The following is a 20,921-nucleotide window of genomic DNA, read 5'->3' as shown; positions in this document are numbered from 1 at the left end:
GAGATATACAAACCATGTGAAATATATAACCACCAAAGACGTACGGAAGACCAGGAGAAGACTGCTCAACATTGTGTCATAACCTACATTGGCAAAGGATGCGAGGAAGAATAGATACACGTATATGTGTGAAAGAACCACATCTTGCACACCTAGAACAAACAAACCATTGTAATCAAATTTGCTGGGATAAAAAATAAAAAGTAAATTACAAATATGAACAAGAAGTAATGAGACATAAAGTTAAAGGGCTTTTTCCTGGCACATTCCATTCTAATATACAACCTAGAACACCACTTCCATTAAGGCTCTGTTTCCCTAGTAACCAAATTTGGTAAAGGAGAAATGCTGCCACCTTGTGGCCGTATCCTGCAAGAGCAGCTTTAAAGTCACAGCCAATGGTCACTTAACATTCACAAGGACTCAGGGCTGTAAAGGACACTTGCCCTAAATATTTGTGCTGAAGTAGGGAATGGGCAAAAAATTCAAAACAGGCAAATGTTTCAAGAAGAGATTAGGAAGAGTTAAGTTTTACTCACACTCTTTTAAAAAAAAAGGAAAATGGATAAAAGCTCAACCTCAGGGAGTGTTAGACGCATGCAATCTAATCTACAAAAAGTTTCAACTTACACCAGTCGACTGACCATCAGCAAAAAGTCTACAAACAATAAATGCTGAAGGGGTTTTAGAGAACTGTGTACCCTCTGCCTGCTGGTGAGACGTAAAGGGGTAACAGCCAATAATGAGAACAGAAAGGAGCTGCGTTTAAAAGTAAAAATGGAGGTACTATTCAATCCAGCAGGCGCACCATTGGACCTCTCACCTGAGAAGACAAGAATCGAGAAGACACAGGCCGCAAAAGCTGCAGTGCAGCCTTATTCACAATAGCCAAGACAGTGAAGCAATCAAAATGTCCAACAACAGGTAAATGGATAAAGAAGAAGTGGTCCATGTACACAATGGAATATGAGCCATGGAAGACAATGAACCATTGCTCTTTGAGGCACCACAAATGAGTCTGGAGATAATCACGAAAGATGAGGTAAGTTGGAAAGCAAAAGACCTGTGTTCTATGATAGCACTTATAGGCGTTATCTAATAACTGACACAAATGAACATATTTCCACAGAGAAAGACACTCACAGATTTAGAAAACAAACTATGCTCATCTAAAACGACCGGTGGGGGGAATGGATAAATTAAGATTAGTGTTACTATATGTATACAAACACATATGATATACATATCTCAAAAAGACCAACCATATAGCAAGGGAAGTCTGCGGAACCCTCTGTAACATTTTACATGGGAAGAGGATCTGTACTTGAATAGACATATATAATGTACAAATGAACCAGATTGTGTACACCTAGGACAAACAATATTCTAAGCTTTACCCCAATTAAAACACTTTTAAAAACCAAGAAGAAATAATGACACATAAACTTGTGGGGGTTTCGCCACGCACATTCCAATGTAATTTACAACCTAGGAACACGACTTCCAGAAAGGCTCTGCTGCCCTACTCCCCAGATTTGGGAATGGGGAAATGCTGCCTCCTAGAGGCCGCTTCCCACAACAGCAGCTTTAAACCCATTGCTAAAGGTCACTAAATATTCACCAAACTTGCAGTTCGGGAAATGACACCTGCTCTCTAAAAAAACGCTGGGGTGGAAAATCGACCAAATAATTCAAAAGAGGGCAACCTTCAAAGAAGACAATTTCAAGAGTTATATTGTGCTGCCAATTGTTTCCTTTTTTTAACGGAAAAGAAAACGGCGGAGAAAAATGATGAGTTTTACGAATGTTCAAAGACATGCAAACCCAAATTACAAAAACCTATCAGCTCACAGCAGCCAGAAGGGCCATTAGCATCAATGCTGTAAACAATAAATGCTGAAGCGATTGTGGAGAAATGCGTACCCTCGATTCTAAGGGGGACGTGGTAAGAGCCACTAATGAAAACACAAAGAAGGTGCTTTGAAAAGGGAAACACGGTGCTACCAGTCAATCAATCACACCCACTGCTGGGCCTATCACCTGAGAACATGAGAATCCAAAAGTCACAGGCTGGCAATCCTGCACTCCAACAATATTTACCATAGCCAACACTTGGAAGCAATGAAAATGTCCATCAACCGAGGAATGCACAAAGAAGAAGTGGTCCACGTACACAGTGGAAAATTACTCCAATAAAAAATAAAAATTAAATTTAAAAATCCAACGAAAGTAAGGAGACATCAGCTTGTGTGGGTTTGTCCGGGCACACTCCACTCTAATTTATAACCGAGAAACACCACAGGCCGCAAGGGCTTTTCCCTAGTTACCAGGGTGGGGAACATAGAAAGGCTGCCGCCCTCTGGCAGTTACCTGCAAAAGCAGTTTTAAAGCCTGTGCTAATGGTCATTTCATAGGAACAAGTACTGCAGAACTGTAAATGAAACCTGCCCTCAAAATGTCTTCAGGGAGGTAACGGCCAAAACATTTCAAAAGGTGACACGTACTTTAAGAGAACACTTTGAAGAACTAAGGGGTAATCACTGCTTGAAAAATAAAAAGGACATGCCTTAAAGCTCAATTTCAACGGATTATGAGGCACATGCGAATTCAACCACAAAGAGGTATCAGCTCACACTTGTCAGAATAACCATGAGCAAGAAAACTACAAACAATAAATGCTGAAGGTGTTGTGGAGAAATGCATACCCTCAACTTCAAGGGGGACGTAAGTTGGAAAGGGCCACGAATGAGAACAGAATGGAGGTGCCTTAAAAAGGTCAACATTGAGCTACCATATGATCCAGCAGGCCCACTCCTCCACCTATAATCTAAGAAGAGAGAATTGGAAAGACACAGGCAGGCAAATCTGCATTGCCCAGTATTACAATAGCCAAGATATGGAAGTAACCAAAAAGACCACCAACAGATGGGTGGGCAAAGAAGAACTCCTCCATGTACAGATGGAATATTCCCTAGTGAAAAAAATGAAACAATGCCATTTGCAGCACCATAGATGAGTCTAGACGTAATCACGCCACGTGTAGTAAGTGAGAAAGCAAAAGGCACATATCCTATCATATCACTTTCAGGAGTTACTTAAAAATTGATACCAATGAAGATATTTCCACAGAGAAAGGCAATCACAGATTCATTAAAAAACTTATGGTTCACCAAATAGAAAGGGATGAGGATTGGATACATTACCATATTGGGGTTAACAGAGATATACAAACCATGTGAAATATATAACCACCAAAGACGTACGGAAGACCAGGAGAAGACTGCTCAACATTGTGTCATAACCTACATTGGCAAAGGATGCGAGGAAGAATAGATACACGTATATGTGTGAAAGAACCACATCTTGCACACCTAGAACAAACAAACCATTGTAATCAAATTTGCTGGGATAAAAAATAAAAAGTAAATTACAAATATGAACAAGAAGTAATGAGACATAAAGTTAAAGGGCTTTTTCCTGGCACATTCCATTCTAATATACAACCTAGAACACCACTTCCATTAAGGCTCTGTTTCCCTAGTAACCAAATTTGGTAAAGGAGAAATGCTGCCACCTTGTGGCCGTATCCTGCAAGAGCAGCTTTAAAGTCACAGCCAATGGTCACTTAACATTCACAAGGACTCAGGGCTGTAAAGGACACTTGCCCTAAATATTTGTGCTGAAGTAGGGAATGGGCAAAAAATTCAAAACAGGCAAATGTTTCAAGAAGAGATTAGGAAGAGTTAAGTTTTACTCACACTCTTTTTAAAAAAAAGGAAAATGGATAAAAGCTCAACCTCAGGGAGTGTTAGACGCATGCAATCTAATCTACAAAAAGTTTCAACTTACACCAGTCGACTGACCATCAGCAAAAAGTCTACAAACAATAAATGCTGAAGGGGTTTTAGAGAACTGTGTACCCTCTGCCTGCTGGTGAGACGTAAAGGGGTAACAGCCAATAATGAGAACAGAAAGGAGCTGCGTTTAAAAGTAAAAATGGAGGTACTATTCAATCCAGCAGGCGCACCATTGGACCTCTCACCTGAGAAGACAAGAATCGAGAAGACACAGGCCGCAAAAGCTGCAGTGCAGCCTTATTCACAATAGCCAAGACAGTGAAGCAATCAAAATGTCCAACAACAGGTAAATGGATAAAGAAGAAGTGGTCCATGTACACAATGGAATATGAGCCATGGAAGACAATGAACCATTGCTCTTTGAGGCACCACAAATGAGTCTGGAGATAATCACGAAAGATGAGGTAAGTTGGAAAGCAAAAGACCTGTGTTCTATGATAGCACTTATAGGCGTTATCTAATAACTGACACAAATGAACATATTTCCACAGAGAAAGACACTCACAGATTTAGAAAACAAACTATGCTCATCTAAAACGACCGGTGGGGGGAATGGATAAATTAAGATTAGTGTTACTATATGTATACAAACACATATGATATACATATCTCAAAAAGACCAACCATATAGCAAGGGAAGTCTGCGGAACCCTCTGTAACATTTTACATGGGAAGAGGATCTGTACTTGAATAGACATATATAATGTACAAATGAACCAGATTGTGTACACCTAGGACAAACAATATTCTAAGCTTTACCCCAATTAAAACACTTTTAAAAACCAAGAAGAAATAATGACACATAAACTTGTGGGGGTTTCGCCACGCACATTCCAATGTAATTTACAACCTAGGAACACGACTTCCAGAAAGGCTCTGCTGCCCTACTCCCCAGATTTGGGAATGGGGAAATGCTGCCTCCTAGAGGCCGCTTCCCACAACAGCAGCTTTAAACCCATTGCTAAAGGTCACTAAATATTCACCAAACTTGCAGTTCGGGAAATGACACCTGCTCTCTAAAAAAACGCTGGGGTGGAAAATCGACCAAATAATTCAAAAGAGGGCAACCTTCAAAGAAGACAATTTCAAGAGTTATATTGTACTGCCAATTGTTTCCTTTTTTTAACGGAAAAGAAAACGGCGGAGAAAAATGATGAGTTTTACGAATGTTCAAAGACATGCAAACCCAAATTACAAAAACCTATCAGCTCACAGCAGCCAGAAGGGCCATTAGCATCAATGCTGTAAACAATAAATGCTGAAGCGATTGTGGAGAAATGCGTACCCTCGATTCTAAGGGGGACGTGGTAAGAGCCACTAATGAAAACACAAAGAAGGTGCTTTGAAAAGGGAAACACGGTGCTACCAGTCAATCAATCACACCCACTGCTGGGCCTATCACCTGAGAACATGAGAATCCAAAAGTCACAGGCTGGCAATCCTGCACTCCAACAATATTTACCATAGCCAACACTTGGAAGCAATGAAAATGTCCATCAACCGAGGAATGCACAAAGAAGAAGTGGTCCACGTACACAGTGGAAAATTACTCCAATAAAAAATAAAAATTAAATTTAAAAATCCAACGAAAGTAAGGAGACATCAGCTTGTGTGGGTTTGTCCGGGCACACTCCACTCTAATTTATAACCGAGAAACACCACAGGCCGCAAGGGCTTTTCCCTAGTTACCAGGGTGGGGAACATAGAAAGGCTGCCGCCCTCTGGCAGTTACCTGCAAAAGCAGTTTTAAAGCCTGTGCTAATGGTCATTTCATAGGAACAAGTACTGCAGAACTGTAAATGAAACCTGCCCTCAAAATGTCTTCAGGGAGGTAACGGCCAAAACATTTCAAAAGGTGACACGTACTTTAAGAGAACACTTTGAAGAACTAAGGGGTAATCACTGCTTGAAAAATAAAAAGGACATGCCTTAAAGCTCAATTTCAACGGATTATGAGGCACATGCGAATTCAACCACAAAGAGGTATCAGCTCACACTTGTCAGAATAACCATGAGCAAGAAAACTACAAACAATAAATGCTGAAGGTGTTGTGGAGAAATGCATACCCTCAACTTCAAGGGGGACGTAAGTTGGAAAGGGCCACGAATGAGAACAGAATGGAGGTGCCTTAAAAAGGTCAACATTGAGCTACCATATGATCCAGCAGGCCCACTCCTCCACCTATAATCTAAGAAGAGAGAATTGGAAAGACACAGGCAGGCAAATCTGCATTGCCCAGTATTACAATAGCCAAGATATGGAAGTAACCAAAAAGACCACCAACAGATGGGTGGGCAAAGAAGAACTCCTCCATGTACAGATGGAATATTCCCTAGTGAAAAAAATGAAACAATGCCATTTGCAGCACCATAGATGAGTCTAGACGTAATCACGCCACGTGTAGTAAGTGAGAAAGCAAAAGGCACATATCCTATCATATCACTTTCAGGAGTTACTTAAAAATTGATACCAATGAAGATATTTCCACAGAGAAAGGCAATCACAGATTCATTAAAAAACTTATGGTTCACCAAATAGAAAGGGATGAGGATTGGATACATTACCATATTGGGGTTAACAGAGATATACAAACCATGTGAAATATATAACCACCAAAGACGTACGGAAGACCAGGAGAAGACTGCTCAACATTGTGTCATAACCTACATTGGCAAAGGATGCGAGGAAGAATAGATACACGTATATGTGTGAAAGAACCACATCTTGCACACCTAGAACAAACAAACCATTGTAATCAAATTTGCTGGGATAAAAAATAAAAAGTAAATTACAAATATGAACAAGAAGTAATGAGACATAAAGTTAAAGGGCTTTTTCCTGGCACATTCCATTCTAATATACAACCTAGAACACCACTTCCATTAAGGCTCTGTTTCCCTAGTAACCAAATTTGGTAAAGGAGAAATGCTGCCACCTTGTGGCCGTATCCTGCAAGAGCAGCTTTAAAGTCACAGCCAATGGTCACTTAACATTCACAAGGACTCAGGGCTGTAAAGGACACTTGCCCTAAATATTTGTGCTGAAGTAGGGAATGGGCAAAAAATTCAAAACAGGCAAATGTTTCAAGAAGAGATTAGGAAGAGTTAAGTTTTACTCACACTCTTTTTAAAAAAAAGGAAAATGGATAAAAGCTCAACCTCAGGGAGTGTTAGACGCATGCAATCTAATCTACAAAAAGTTTCAACTTACACCAGTCGACTGACCATCAGCAAAAAGTCTACAAACAATAAATGCTGAAGGGGTTTTAGAGAACTGTGTACCCTCTGCCTGCTGGTGAGACGTAAAGGGGTAACAGCCAATAATGAGAACAGAAAGGAGCTGCGTTTAAAAGTAAAAATGGAGGTACTATTCAATCCAGCAGGCGCACCATTGGACCTCTCACCTGAGAAGACAAGAATCGAGAAGACACAGGCCGCAAAAGCTGCAGTGCAGCCTTATTCACAATAGCCAAGACAGTGAAGCAATCAAAATGTCCAACAACAGGTAAATGGATAAAGAAGAAGTGGTCCATGTACACAATGGAATATGAGCCATGGAAGACAATGAACCATTGCTCTTTGAGGCACCACAAATGAGTCTGGAGATAATCACGAAAGATGAGGTAAGTTGGAAAGCAAAAGACCTGTGTTCTATGATAGCACTTATAGGCGTTATCTAATAACTGACACAAATGAACATATTTCCACAGAGAAAGACACTCACAGATTTAGAAAACAAACTATGCTCATCTAAAACGACCGGTGGGGGGAATGGATAAATTAAGATTAGTGTTACTATATGTATACAAACACATATGATATACATATCTCAAAAAGACCAACCATATAGCAAGGGAAGTCTGCGGAACCCTCTGTAACATTTTACATGGGAAGAGGATCTGTACTTGAATAGACATATATAATGTACAAATGAACCAGATTGTGTACACCTAGGACAAACAATATTCTAAGCTTTACCCCAATTAAAACACTTTTAAAAACCAAGAAGAAATAATGACACATAAACTTGTGGGGGTTTCGCCACGCACATTCCAATGTAATTTACAACCTAGGAACACGACTTCCAGAAAGGCTCTGCTGCCCTACTCCCCAGATTTGGGAATGGGGAAATGCTGCCTCCTAGAGGCCGCTTCCCACAACAGCAGCTTTAAACCCATTGCTAAAGGTCACTAAATATTCACCAAACTTGCAGTTCGGGAAATGACACCTGCTCTCTAAAAAAACGCTGGGGTGGAAAATCGACCAAATAATTCAAAAGAGGGCAACCTTCAAAGAAGACAATTTCAAGAGTTATATTGTACTGCCAATTGTTTCCTTTTTTTAACGGAAAAGAAAACGGCGGAGAAAAATGATGAGTTTTACGAATGTTCAAAGACATGCAAACCCAAATTACAAAAACCTATCAGCTCACAGCAGCCAGAAGGGCCATTAGCATCAATGCTGTAAACAATAAATGCTGAAGCGATTGTGGAGAAATGCGTACCCTCGATTCTAAGGGGGACGTGGTAAGAGCCACTAATGAAAACACAAAGAAGGTGCTTTGAAAAGGGAAACACGGTGCTACCAGTCAATCAATCACACCCACTGCTGGGCCTATCACCTGAGAACATGAGAATCCAAAAGTCACAGGCTGGCAATCCTGCACTCCAACAATATTTACCATAGCCAACACTTGGAAGCAATGAAAATGTCCATCAACCGAGGAATGCACAAAGAAGAAGTGGTCCACGTACACAGTGGAAAATTACTCCAATAAAAAATAAAAATTAAATTTAAAAATCCAACGAAAGTAAGGAGACATCAGCTTGTGTGGGTTTGTCCGGGCACACTCCACTCTAATTTATAACCGAGAAACACCACAGGCCGCAAGGGCTTTTCCCTAGTTACCAGGGTGGGGAACATAGAAAGGCTGCCGCCCTCTGGCAGTTACCTGCAAAAGCAGTTTTAAAGCCTGTGCTAATGGTCATTTCATAGGAACAAGTACTGCAGAACTGTAAATGAAACCTGCCCTCAAAATGTCTTCAGGGAGGTAACGGCCAAAACATTTCAAAAGGTGACACGTACTTTAAGAGAACACTTTGAAGAACTAAGGGGTAATCACTGCTTGAAAAATAAAAAGGACATGCCTTAAAGCTCAATTTCAACGGATTATGAGGCACATGCGAATTCAACCACAAAGAGGCATCAGCTCACACTTGTCAGAATAACCATGAGCAAGAAAACTACAAACAATAAATGCTGAAGGTGTTGTGGAGAAATGCATACCCTCAACTTCAAGGGGGACGTAAGTTGGAAAGGGCCACGAATGAGAACAGAATGGAGGTGCCTTAAAAAGGTCAACATTGAGCTACCATATGATCCAGCAGGCCCACTCCTCCACCTATAATCTAAGAAGAGAGAATTGGAAAGACACAGGCAGGCAAATCTGCATTGCCCAGTATTACAATAGCCAAGATATGGAAGTAACCAAAAAGACCACCAACAGATGGGTGGGCAAAGAAGAACTCCTCCATGTACAGATGGAATATTCCCTAGTGAAAAAAATGAAACAATGCCATTTGCAGCACCATAGATGAGTCTAGACGTAATCACGCCACGTGTAGTAAGTGAGAAAGCAAAAGGCACATATCCTATCATATCACTTTCAGGAGTTACTTAAAAATTGATACCAATGAAGATATTTCCACAGAGAAAGGCAATCACAGATTCATTAAAAAACTTATGGTTCACCAAATAGAAAGGGATGAGGATTGGATACATTACCATATTGGGGTTAACAGAGATATACAAACCATGTGAAATATATAACCACCAAAGACGTACGGAAGACCAGGAGAAGACTGCTCAACATTGTGTCATAACCTACATTGGCAAAGGATGCGAGGAAGAATAGATACACGTATATGTGTGAAAGAACCACATCTTGCACACCTAGAACAAACAAACCATTGTAATCAAATTTGCTGGGATAAAAAATAAAAAGTAAATTACAAATATGAACAAGAAGTAATGAGACATAAAGTTAAAGGGCTTTTTCCTGGCACATTCCATTCTAATATACAACCTAGAACACCACTTCCATTAAGGCTCTGTTTCCCTAGTAACCAAATTTGGTAAAGGAGAAATGCTGCCACCTTGTGGCCGTATCCTGCAAGAGCAGCTTTAAAGTCACAGCCAATGGTCACTTAACATTCACAAGGACTCAGGGCTGTAAAGGACACTTGCCCTAAATATTTGTGCTGAAGTAGGGAATGGGCAAAAAATTCAAAACAGGCAAATGTTTCAAGAAGAGATTAGGAAGAGTTAAGTTTTACTCACACTCTTTTTAAAAAAAAGGAAAATGGATAAAAGCTCAACCTCAGGGAGTGTTAGACGCATGCAATCTAATCTACAAAAAGTTTCAACTTACACCAGTCGACTGACCATCAGCAAAAAGTCTACAAACAATAAATGCTGAAGGGGTTTTAGAGAACTGTGTACCCTCTGCCTGCTGGTGAGACGTAAAGGGGTAACAGCCAATAATGAGAACAGAAAGGAGCTGCGTTTAAAAGTAAAAATGGAGGTACTATTCAATCCAGCAGGCGCACCATTGGACCTCTCACCTGAGAAGACAAGAATCGAGAAGACACAGGCCGCAAAAGCTGCAGTGCAGCCTTATTCACAATAGCCAAGACAGTGAAGCAATCAAAATGTCCAACAACAGGTAAATGGATAAAGAAGAAGTGGTCCATGTACACAATGGAATATGAGCCATGGAAGACAATGAACCATTGCTCTTTGAGGCACCACAAATGAGTCTGGAGATAATCACGAAAGATGAGGTAAGTTGGAAAGCAAAAGACCTGTGTTCTATGATAGCACTTATAGGCGTTATCTAATAACTGACACAAATGAACATATTTCCACAGAGAAAGACACTCACAGATTTAGAAAACAAACTATGCTCATCTAAAACGACCGGTGGGGGGAATGGATAAATTAAGATTAGTGTTACTATATGTATACAAACACATATGATATACATATCTCAAAAAGACCAACCATATAGCAAGGGAAGTCTGCGGAACCCTCTGTAACATTTTACATGGGAAGAGGATCTGTACTTGAATAGACATATATAATGTACAAATGAACCAGATTGTGTACACCTAGGACAAACAATATTCTAAGCTTTACCCCAATTAAAACACTTTTAAAAACCAAGAAGAAATAATGACACATAAACTTGTGGGGGTTTCGCCACGCACATTCCAATGTAATTTACAACCTAGGAACACGACTTCCAGAAAGGCTCTGCTGCCCTACTCCCCAGATTTGGGAATGGGGAAATGCTGCCTCCTAGAGGCCGCTTCCCACAACAGCAGCTTTAAACCCATTGCTAAAGGTCACTAAATATTCACCAAACTTGCAGTTCGGGAAATGACACCTGCTCTCTAAAAAAACGCTGGGGTGGAAAATCGACCAAATAATTCAAAAGAGGGCAACCTTCAAAGAAGACAATTTCAAGAGTTATATTGTACTGCCAATTGTTTCCTTTTTTTAACGGAAAAGAAAACGGCGGAGAAAAATGATGAGTTTTACGAATGTTCAAAGACATGCAAACCCAAATTACAAAAACCTATCAGCTCACAGCAGCCAGAAGGGCCATTAGCATCAATGCTGTAAACAATAAATGCTGAAGCGATTGTGGAGAAATGCGTACCCTCGATTCTAAGGGGGACGTGGTAAGAGCCACTAATGAAAACACAAAGAAGGTGCTTTGAAAAGGGAAACACGGTGCTACCAGTCAATCAATCACACCCACTGCTGGGCCTATCACCTGAGAACATGAGAATCCAAAAGTCACAGGCTGGCAATCCTGCACTCCAACAATATTTACCATAGCCAACACTTGGAAGCAATGAAAATGTCCATCAACCGAGGAATGCACAAAGAAGAAGTGGTCCACGTACACAGTGGAAAATTACTCCAATAAAAAATAAAAATTAAATTTAAAAATCCAACGAAAGTAAGGAGACATCAGCTTGTGTGGGTTTGTCCGGGCACACTCCACTCTAATTTATAACCGAGAAACACCACAGGCCGCAAGGGCTTTTCCCTAGTTACCAGGGTGGGGAACATAGAAAGGCTGCCGCCCTCTGGCAGTTACCTGCAAAAGCAGTTTTAAAGCCTGTGCTAATGGTCATTTCATAGGAACAAGTACTGCAGAACTGTAAATGAAACCTGCCCTCAAAATGTCTTCAGGGAGGTAACGGCCAAAACATTTCAAAAGGTGACACGTACTTTAAGAGAACACTTTGAAGAACTAAGGGGTAATCACTGCTTGAAAAATAAAAAGGACATGCCTTAAAGCTCAATTTCAACGGATTATGAGGCACATGCGAATTCAACCACAAAGAGGCATCAGCTCACACTTGTCAGAATAACCATGAGCAAGAAAACTACAAACAATAAATGCTGAAGGTGTTGTGGAGAAATGCATACCCTCAACTTCAAGGGGGACGTAAGTTGGAAAGGGCCACGAATGAGAACAGAATGGAGGTGCCTTAAAAAGGTCAACATTGAGCTACCATATGATCCAGCAGGCCCACTCCTCCACCTATAATCTAAGAAGAGAGAATTGGAAAGACACAGGCAGGCAAATCTGCATTGCCCAGTATTACAATAGCCAAGATATGGAAGTAACCAAAAAGACCACCAACAGATGGGTGGGCAAAGAAGAACTCCTCCATGTACAGATGGAATATTCCCTAGTGAAAAAAATGAAACAATGCCATTTGCAGCACCATAGATGAGTCTAGACGTAATCACGCCACGTGTAGTAAGTGAGAAAGCAAAAGGCACATATCCTATCATATCACTTTCAGGAGTTACTTAAAAATTGATACCAATGAAGATATTTCCACAGAGAAAGGCAATCACAGATTCATTAAAAAACTTATGGTTCACCAAATAGAAAGGGATGAGGATTGGATACATTACCATATTGGGGTTAACAGAGATATACAAACCATGTGAAATATATAACCACCAAAGACGTACGGAAGACCAGGAGAAGACTGCTCAACATTGTGTCATAACCTACATTGGCAAAGGATGCGAGGAAGAATAGATACACGTATATGTGTGAAAGAACCACATCTTGCACACCTAGAACAAACAAACCATTGTAATCAAATTTGCTGGGATAAAAAATAAAAAGTAAATTACAAATATGAACAAGAAGTAATGAGACATAAAGTTAAAGGGCTTTTTCCTGGCACATTCCATTCTAATATACAACCTAGAACACCACTTCCATTAAGGCTCTGTTTCCCTAGTAACCAAATTTGGTAAAGGAGAAATGCTGCCACCTTGTGGCCGTATCCTGCAAGAGCAGCTTTAAAGTCACAGCCAATGGTCACTTAACATTCACAAGGACTCAGGGCTGTAAAGGACACTTGCCCTAAATATTTGTGCTGAAGTAGGGAATGGGCAAAAAATTCAAAACAGGCAAATGTTTCAAGAAGAGATTAGGAAGAGTTAAGTTTTACTCACACTCTTTTTAAAAAAAAGGAAAATGGATAAAAGCTCAACCTCAGGGAGTGTTAGACGCATGCAATCTAATCTACAAAAAGTTTCAACTTACACCAGTCGACTGACCATCAGCAAAAAGTCTACAAACAATAAATGCTGAAGGGGTTTTAGAGAACTGTGTACCCTCTGCCTGCTGGTGAGACGTAAAGGGGTAACAGCCAATAATGAGAACAGAAAGGAGCTGCGTTTAAAAGTAAAAATGGAGGTACTATTCAATCCAGCAGGCGCACCATTGGACCTCTCACCTGAGAAGACAAGAATCGAGAAGACACAGGCCGCAAAAGCTGCAGTGCAGCCTTATTCACAATAGCCAAGACAGTGAAGCAATCAAAATGTCCAACAACAGGTAAATGGATAAAGAAGAAGTGGTCCATGTACACAATGGAATATGAGCCATGGAAGACAATGAACCATTGCTCTTTGAGGCACCACAAATGAGTCTGGAGATAATCACGAAAGATGAGGTAAGTTGGAAAGCAAAAGACCTGTGTTCTATGATAGCACTTATAGGCGTTATCTAATAACTGACACAAATGAACATATTTCCACAGAGAAAGACACTCACAGATTTAGAAAACAAACTATGCTCATCTAAAACGACCGGTGGGGGGAATGGATAAATTAAGATTAGTGTTACTATATGTATACAAACACATATGATATACATATCTCAAAAAGACCAACCATATAGCAAGGGAAGTCTGCGGAACCCTCTGTAACATTTTACATGGGAAGAGGATCTGTACTTGAATAGACATATATAATGTACAAATGAACCAGATTGTGTACACCTAGGACAAACAATATTCTAAGCTTTACCCCAATTAAAACACTTTTAAAAACCAAGAAGAAATAATGACACATAAACTTGTGGGGGTTTCGCCACGCACATTCCAATGTAATTTACAACCTAGGAACACGACTTCCAGAAAGGCTCTGCTGCCCTACTCCCCAGATTTGGGAATGGGGAAATGCTGCCTCCTAGAGGCCGCTTCCCACAACAGCAGCTTTAAACCCATTGCTAAAGGTCACTAAATATTCACCAAACTTGCAGTTCGGGAAATGACACCTGCTCTCTAAAAAAACGCTGGGGTGGAAAATCGACCAAATAATTCAAAAGAGGGCAACCTTCAAAGAAGACAATTTCAAGAGTTATATTGTACTGCCAATTGTTTCCTTTTTTTAACGGAAAAGAAAACGGCGGAGAAAAATGATGAGTTTTACGAATGTTCAAAGACATGCAAACCCAAATTACAAAAACCTATCAGCTCACAGCAGCCAGAAGGGCCATTAGCATCAATGCTGTAAACAATAAATGCTGAAGCGATTGTGGAGAAATGCGTACCCTCGATTCTAAGGGGGACGTGGTAAGAGCCACTAATGAAAACACAAAGAAGGTGCTTTGAAAAGGGAAACACGGTGCTACCAGTCAATCAATCACACCCACTGCTGGGCCTATCACCTGAGAACATGAGAATCCAAAAGTCACAGGCTGGCAATCCTGCACTCCAACAATATTTACCATAGCCAACACTTGGAAGCAATGAAAATGTCCATCAACCGAGGAATGCACAAAGAAGAAGTGGTCCACGTACACAGTGGAAAATTACTCCAATAAAAAATAAAAATTAAATTTAAAAATCCAACGAAAGTAAGGAGACATCAGCTTGTGTGGGTTTGTCCGGGCACACTCCACTCTAATTTATAACCGAGAAACACCACAGGCCGCAAGGGCTTTTCCCTAGTTACCAGGGTGGGGAACATAGAAAGGCTGCCGCCCTCTGGCAGTTACCTGCAAAAGCAGTTTTAAAGCCTGTGCTAATGGTCATTTCATAGGAACAAGTACTGCAGAACTGTAAATGAAACCTGCCCTCAAAATGTCTTCAGGGAGGTAACGGCCAAAACATTTCAAAAGGTGACACGTACTTTAAGAGAACACTTTGAAGAACTAAGGGGTAATCACTGCTTGAAAAATAAAAAGGACATGCCTTAAAGCTCAATTTCAACGGATTATGAGGCACATGCGAATTCAACCACAAAGAGGTATCAGCTCACACTTGTCAGAATAACCATGAGCAAGAAAACTACAAACAATAAATGCTGAAGGTGTTGTGGAGAAATGCATACCCTCAACTTCAAGGGGGACGTAAGTTGGAAAGGGCCACGAATGAGAACAGAATGGAGGTGCCTTAAAAAGGTCAACATTGAGCTACCATATGATCCAGCAGGCCCACTCCTCCACCTATAATCTAAGAAGAGAGAATTGGAAAGACACAGGCAGGCAAATCTGCATTGCCCAGTATTACAATAGCCAAGATATGGAAGTAACCAAAAAGACCACCAACAGATGGGTGGGCAAAGAAGAACTCCTCCATGTACAGATGGAATATTCCCTAGTGAAAAAAATGAAACAATGCCATTTGCAGCACCATAGATGAGTCTAGACGTAATCACGCCACGTGTAGTAAGTGAGAAAGCAAAAGGCACATATCCTATCATATCACTTTCAGGAGTTACTTAAAAATTGATACCAATGAAGATATTTCCACAGAGAAAGGCAATCACAGATTCATTAAAAAACTTATGGTTCACCAAATAGAAAGGGATGAGGATTGGATACATTACCATATTGGGGTTAACAGAGATATACAAACCATGTGAAATATATAACCACCAAAGACGTACGGAAGACCAGGAGAAGACTGCTCAACATTGTGTCATAACCTACATTGGCAAAGGATGCGAGGAAGAATAGATACACGTATATGTGTGAAAGAACCACATCTTGCACACCTAGAACAAACAAACCATTGTAATCAAATTTGCTGGGATAAAAAATAAAAAGTAAATTACAAATATGAACAAGAAGTAATGAGACATAAAGTTAAAGGGCTTTTTCCTGGCACATTCCATTCTAATATACAACCTAGAACACCACTTCCATTAAGGCTCTGTTTCCCTAGTAACCAAATTTGGTAAAGGAGAAATGCTGCCACCTTGTGGCCGTATCCTGCAAGAGCAGCTTTAAAGTCACAGCCAATGGTCACTTAACATTCACAAGGACTCAGGGCTGTAAAGGACACTTGCCCTAAATATTTGTGCTGAAGTAGGGAATGGGCAAAAAATTCAAAACAGGCAAATGTTTCAAGAAGAGATTAGGAAGAGTTAAGTTTTACTCACACTCTTTTTAAAAAAAAGGAAAATGGATAAAAGCTCAACCTCAGGGAGTGTTAGACGCATGCAATCTAATCTACAAAAAGTTTCAACTTACACCAGTCGACTGACCATCAGCAAAAAGTCTACAAACAATAAATGCTGAAGGGGTTTTAGAGAACTGTGTACCCTCTGCCTGCTGGTGAGACGTAAAGGGGTAACAGCCAATAATGAGAACAGAAAGGAGCTGCGTTTAAAAGTAAAAATGGAGGTACTATTCAATCCAGCAGGCGCACCATTGGACCTCTCACCTGAGAAGACAAGAATCGAGAAGACACAGGCCGCAAAAGCTGCAGTGCAGCCTTATTCACAATAGCCAAGACAGTGAAGCAATCAAAATGTCCAACAACAGGTAAATGGATAAAGAAGAAGTGGTCCATGTACACAATGGAATATGAGCCATGGAAGACAATGAACCATTGCTCTTTGAGGCACCACAAATGAGTCTGGAGATAATCACGAAAGATGAGGTAAGTTGGAAAGCAAAAGACCTGTGTTCTATGATAGCACTTATAGGCGTTATCTAATAACTGACACAAATGAACATATTTCCACAGAGAAAGACACTCACAGATTTAGAAAACAAACTATGCTCATCTAAAACGACCGGTGGGGGGAATGGATAAATTAAGATTAGTGTTACTATATGTATACAAACACATATGATATACATATCTCAAAAAGACCAACCATATAGCAAGGGAAGTCTGCGGAACCCTCTGTAACATTTTACATGGGAAGAGGATCTGTACTTGAATAGACATATATAATGTACAAATGAACCAGATTGTGTACACCTAGGACAAACAATATTCTAAGCTTTACCCCAATTAAAACACTTTTAAAAACCAAGAAGAAATAATGACACATAAACTTGTGGGGGTTTCGCCACGCACATTCCAATGTAATTTACAACCTAGGAACACGACTTCCAGAAAGGCTCTGCTGCCCTACTCCCCAGATTTGGGAATGGGGAAATGCTGCCTCCTAGAGGCCGCTTCCCACAACAGCAGCTTTAAACCCATTGCTAAAGGTCACTAAATATTCACCAAACTTGCAGTTCGGGAAATGACACCTGCTCTCTAAAAAAACGCTGGGGTGGAAAATCGACCAAATAATTCAAAAGAGGGCAACCTTCAAAGAAGACAATTTCAAGAGTTATATTGTACTGCCAATTGTTTCCTTTTTTTAACGGAAAAGAAAACGGCGGAGAAAAATGATGAGTTTTACGAATGTTCAAAGACATGCAAACCCAAATTACAAAAACCTATCAGCTCACAGCAGCCAGAAGGGCCATTAGCATCAATGCTGTAAACAATAAATGCTGAAGCGATTGTGGAGAAATGCGTACCCTCGATTCTAAGGGGGACGTGGTAAGAGCCACTAATGAAAACACAAAGAAGGTGCTTTGAAAAGGGAAACACGGTGCTACCAGTCAATCAATCACACCCACTGCTGGGCCTATCACCTGAGAACATGAGAATCCAAAAGTCACAGGCTGGCAATCCTGCACTCCAACAATATTTACCATAGCCAACACTTGGAAGCAATGAAAATGTCCATCAACCGAGGAATGCACAAAGAAGAAGTGGTCCACGTACACAGTGGAAAATTACTCCAATAAAAAATAAAAATTAAATTTAAAAATCCAACGAAAGTAAGGAGACATCAGCTTGTGTGGGTTTGTCCGGGCACACTCCACTCTAATTTATAACCGAGAAACACCACAGGCCGCAAGGGCTTTTCCCTAGTTACCAGGGTGGGGAACATAGAAAGGCTGCCGCCCTCTGGCAGTTACCTGCAAAAGCAGTTTTAAAGCCTGTGCTAATGGTCATTTCATAGGAACAAGTACTGCAGAACTGTAAATGAAACCTGCCCTCAAAATGTCTTCAGGGAGGTAACGGCCAAAACATTTCAAAAGGTGACACGTACTTTAAGAGAACACTTTGAAGAACTAAGGGGTAATCACTGCTTGAAAAATAAAAAGGACATGCCTTAAAGCTCAATTTCAACGGATTATGAGGCACATGCGAATTCAACCACAAAGAGGCATCAGCTCACACTTGTCAGAATAACCATGAGCAAGAAAACTACAAACAATAAATGCTGAAGGTGTTGTGGAGAAATGCATACCCTCAACTTCAAGGGGGACGTAAGTTGGAAAGGGCCACGAATGAGAACAGAATGGAGGTGCCTTAAAAAGGTCAACATTGAGCTACCATATGATCCAGCAGGCCCACTCCTCCACCTATAATCTAAGAAGAGAGAATTGGAAAGACACAGGCAGGCAAATCTGCATTGCCCAGTATTACAATAGCCAAGATATGGAAGTAACCAAAAAGACCACCAACAGATGGGTGGGCAAAGAAGAACTCCTCCATGTACAGATGGAATATTCCCTAGTGAAAAAAATGAAACAATGCCATTTGCAGCACCATAGATGAGTCTAGACGTAATCACGCCACGTGTAGTAAGTGAGAAAGCAAAAGGCACATATCCTATCATATCACTTTCAGGAGTTACTTAAAAATTGATACCAATGAAGATATTTCCACAGAGAAAGGCAATCACAGATTCATTAAAAAACTTATGGTTCACCAAATAGAAAGGGATGAGGATTGGATACATTACCATATTGGGGTTAACAGAGATATACAAACCATGTGAAATATATAACCACCAAAGACGTACGGAAGACCAGGAGAAGACTGCTCAACATTGTGTCATAACCTACATTGGCAAAGGATGCGAGGAAGAATAGATACACGTATATGTGTGAAAGAACCACATCTTGCACACCTAGAACAAACAAACCATTGTAATCAAATTTGCTGGGATAAAAAATAAAAAGTAAATTACAAATATGAACAAGAAGTAATGAGACATAAAGTTAAAGGGCTTTTTCCTGGCACATTCCATTCTAATATACAACCTAGAACACCACTTCCATTAAGGCTCTGTTTCCCTAGTAACCAAATTTGGTAAAGGAGAAATGCTGCCACCTTGTGGCCGTATCCTGCAAGAGCAGCTTTAAAGTCACAGCCAATGGTCACTTAACATTCACAAGGACTCAGGGCTGTAAAGGACACTTGCCCTAAATATTTGTGCTGAAGTAGGGAATGGGCAAAAAATTCAAAACAGGCAAATGTTTCAAGAAGAGATTAGGAAGAGTTAAGTTTTACTCACACTCTTTTTAAAAAAAAGGAAAATGGATAAAAGCTCAACCTCAGGGAGTGTTAGACGCATGCAATCTAATCTACAAAAAGTTTCAACTTACACCAGTCGACTGACCATCAGCAAAAAGTCTACAAACAATAAATGCTGAAGGGGTTTTAGAGAACTGTGTACCCTCTGCCTGCTGGTGAGACGTAAAGGGGTAACAGCCAATAATGAGAACAGAAAGGAGCTGCGTTTAAAAGTAAAAATGGAGGTACTATTCAATCCAGCAGGCGCACCATTGGACCTCTCACCTGAGAAGACAAGAATCGAGAAGACACAGGCCGCAAAAGCTGCAGTGCAGCCTTATTCACAATAGCCAAGACAGTGAAGCAATCAAAATGTCCAACAACAGGTAAATGGATAAAGAAGAAGTGGTCCATGTACACAATGGAATATGAGCCATGGAAGACAATGAACCATTGCTCTTTGAGGCACCACAAATGAGTCTGGAGATAATCACGAAAGATGAGGTAAGTTGGAAAGCAAAAGACCTGTGTTCTATGATAGCACTTATAGGCGTTATCTAATAACTGACACAAATGAACATATTTCCACAGAGAAAGACACTCACAGATTTAGAAAACAAACTATGCTCATCTAAAACGACCGGTGGGGGGAATGGATAAATTAAGATTAGTGTTACTATATGTATACAAACACATATGATATACATATCTCAAAAAGACCAACCATATAGCAAGGGAAGTCTGCGGAACCCTCTGTAACATTTTACATGGGAAGAGGATCTGTACTTGAATAGACATATATAATGTACAAATGAACCAGATTGTGTACACCTAGGACAAACAATATTCTAAGCTTTACCCCAATTAAAACACTTTTAAAAACCAAGAAGAAATAATGACACATAAACTTGTGGGGGTTTCGCCACGCACATTCCAATGTAATTTACAACCTAGGAACACGACTTCCAGAAAGGCTCTGCTGCCCTACTCCCCAGATTTGGGAATGGGGAAATGCTGCCTCCTAGAGGCCGCTTCCCACAACAGCAGCTTTAAACCCATTGCTAAAGGT

The sequence above is a fragment of the Balaenoptera borealis genome (genome assembly GCF_965194805.1).
Source record: "Balaenoptera borealis genome assembly, chromosome: 9".
Taxonomy (NCBI): domain Eukaryota; kingdom Metazoa; phylum Chordata; class Mammalia; order Artiodactyla; family Balaenopteridae; genus Balaenoptera; species Balaenoptera borealis.
The sequence above is the reverse complement of the archived record's forward strand: the minus strand, read 5'-3'. Positions refer to the sequence as shown.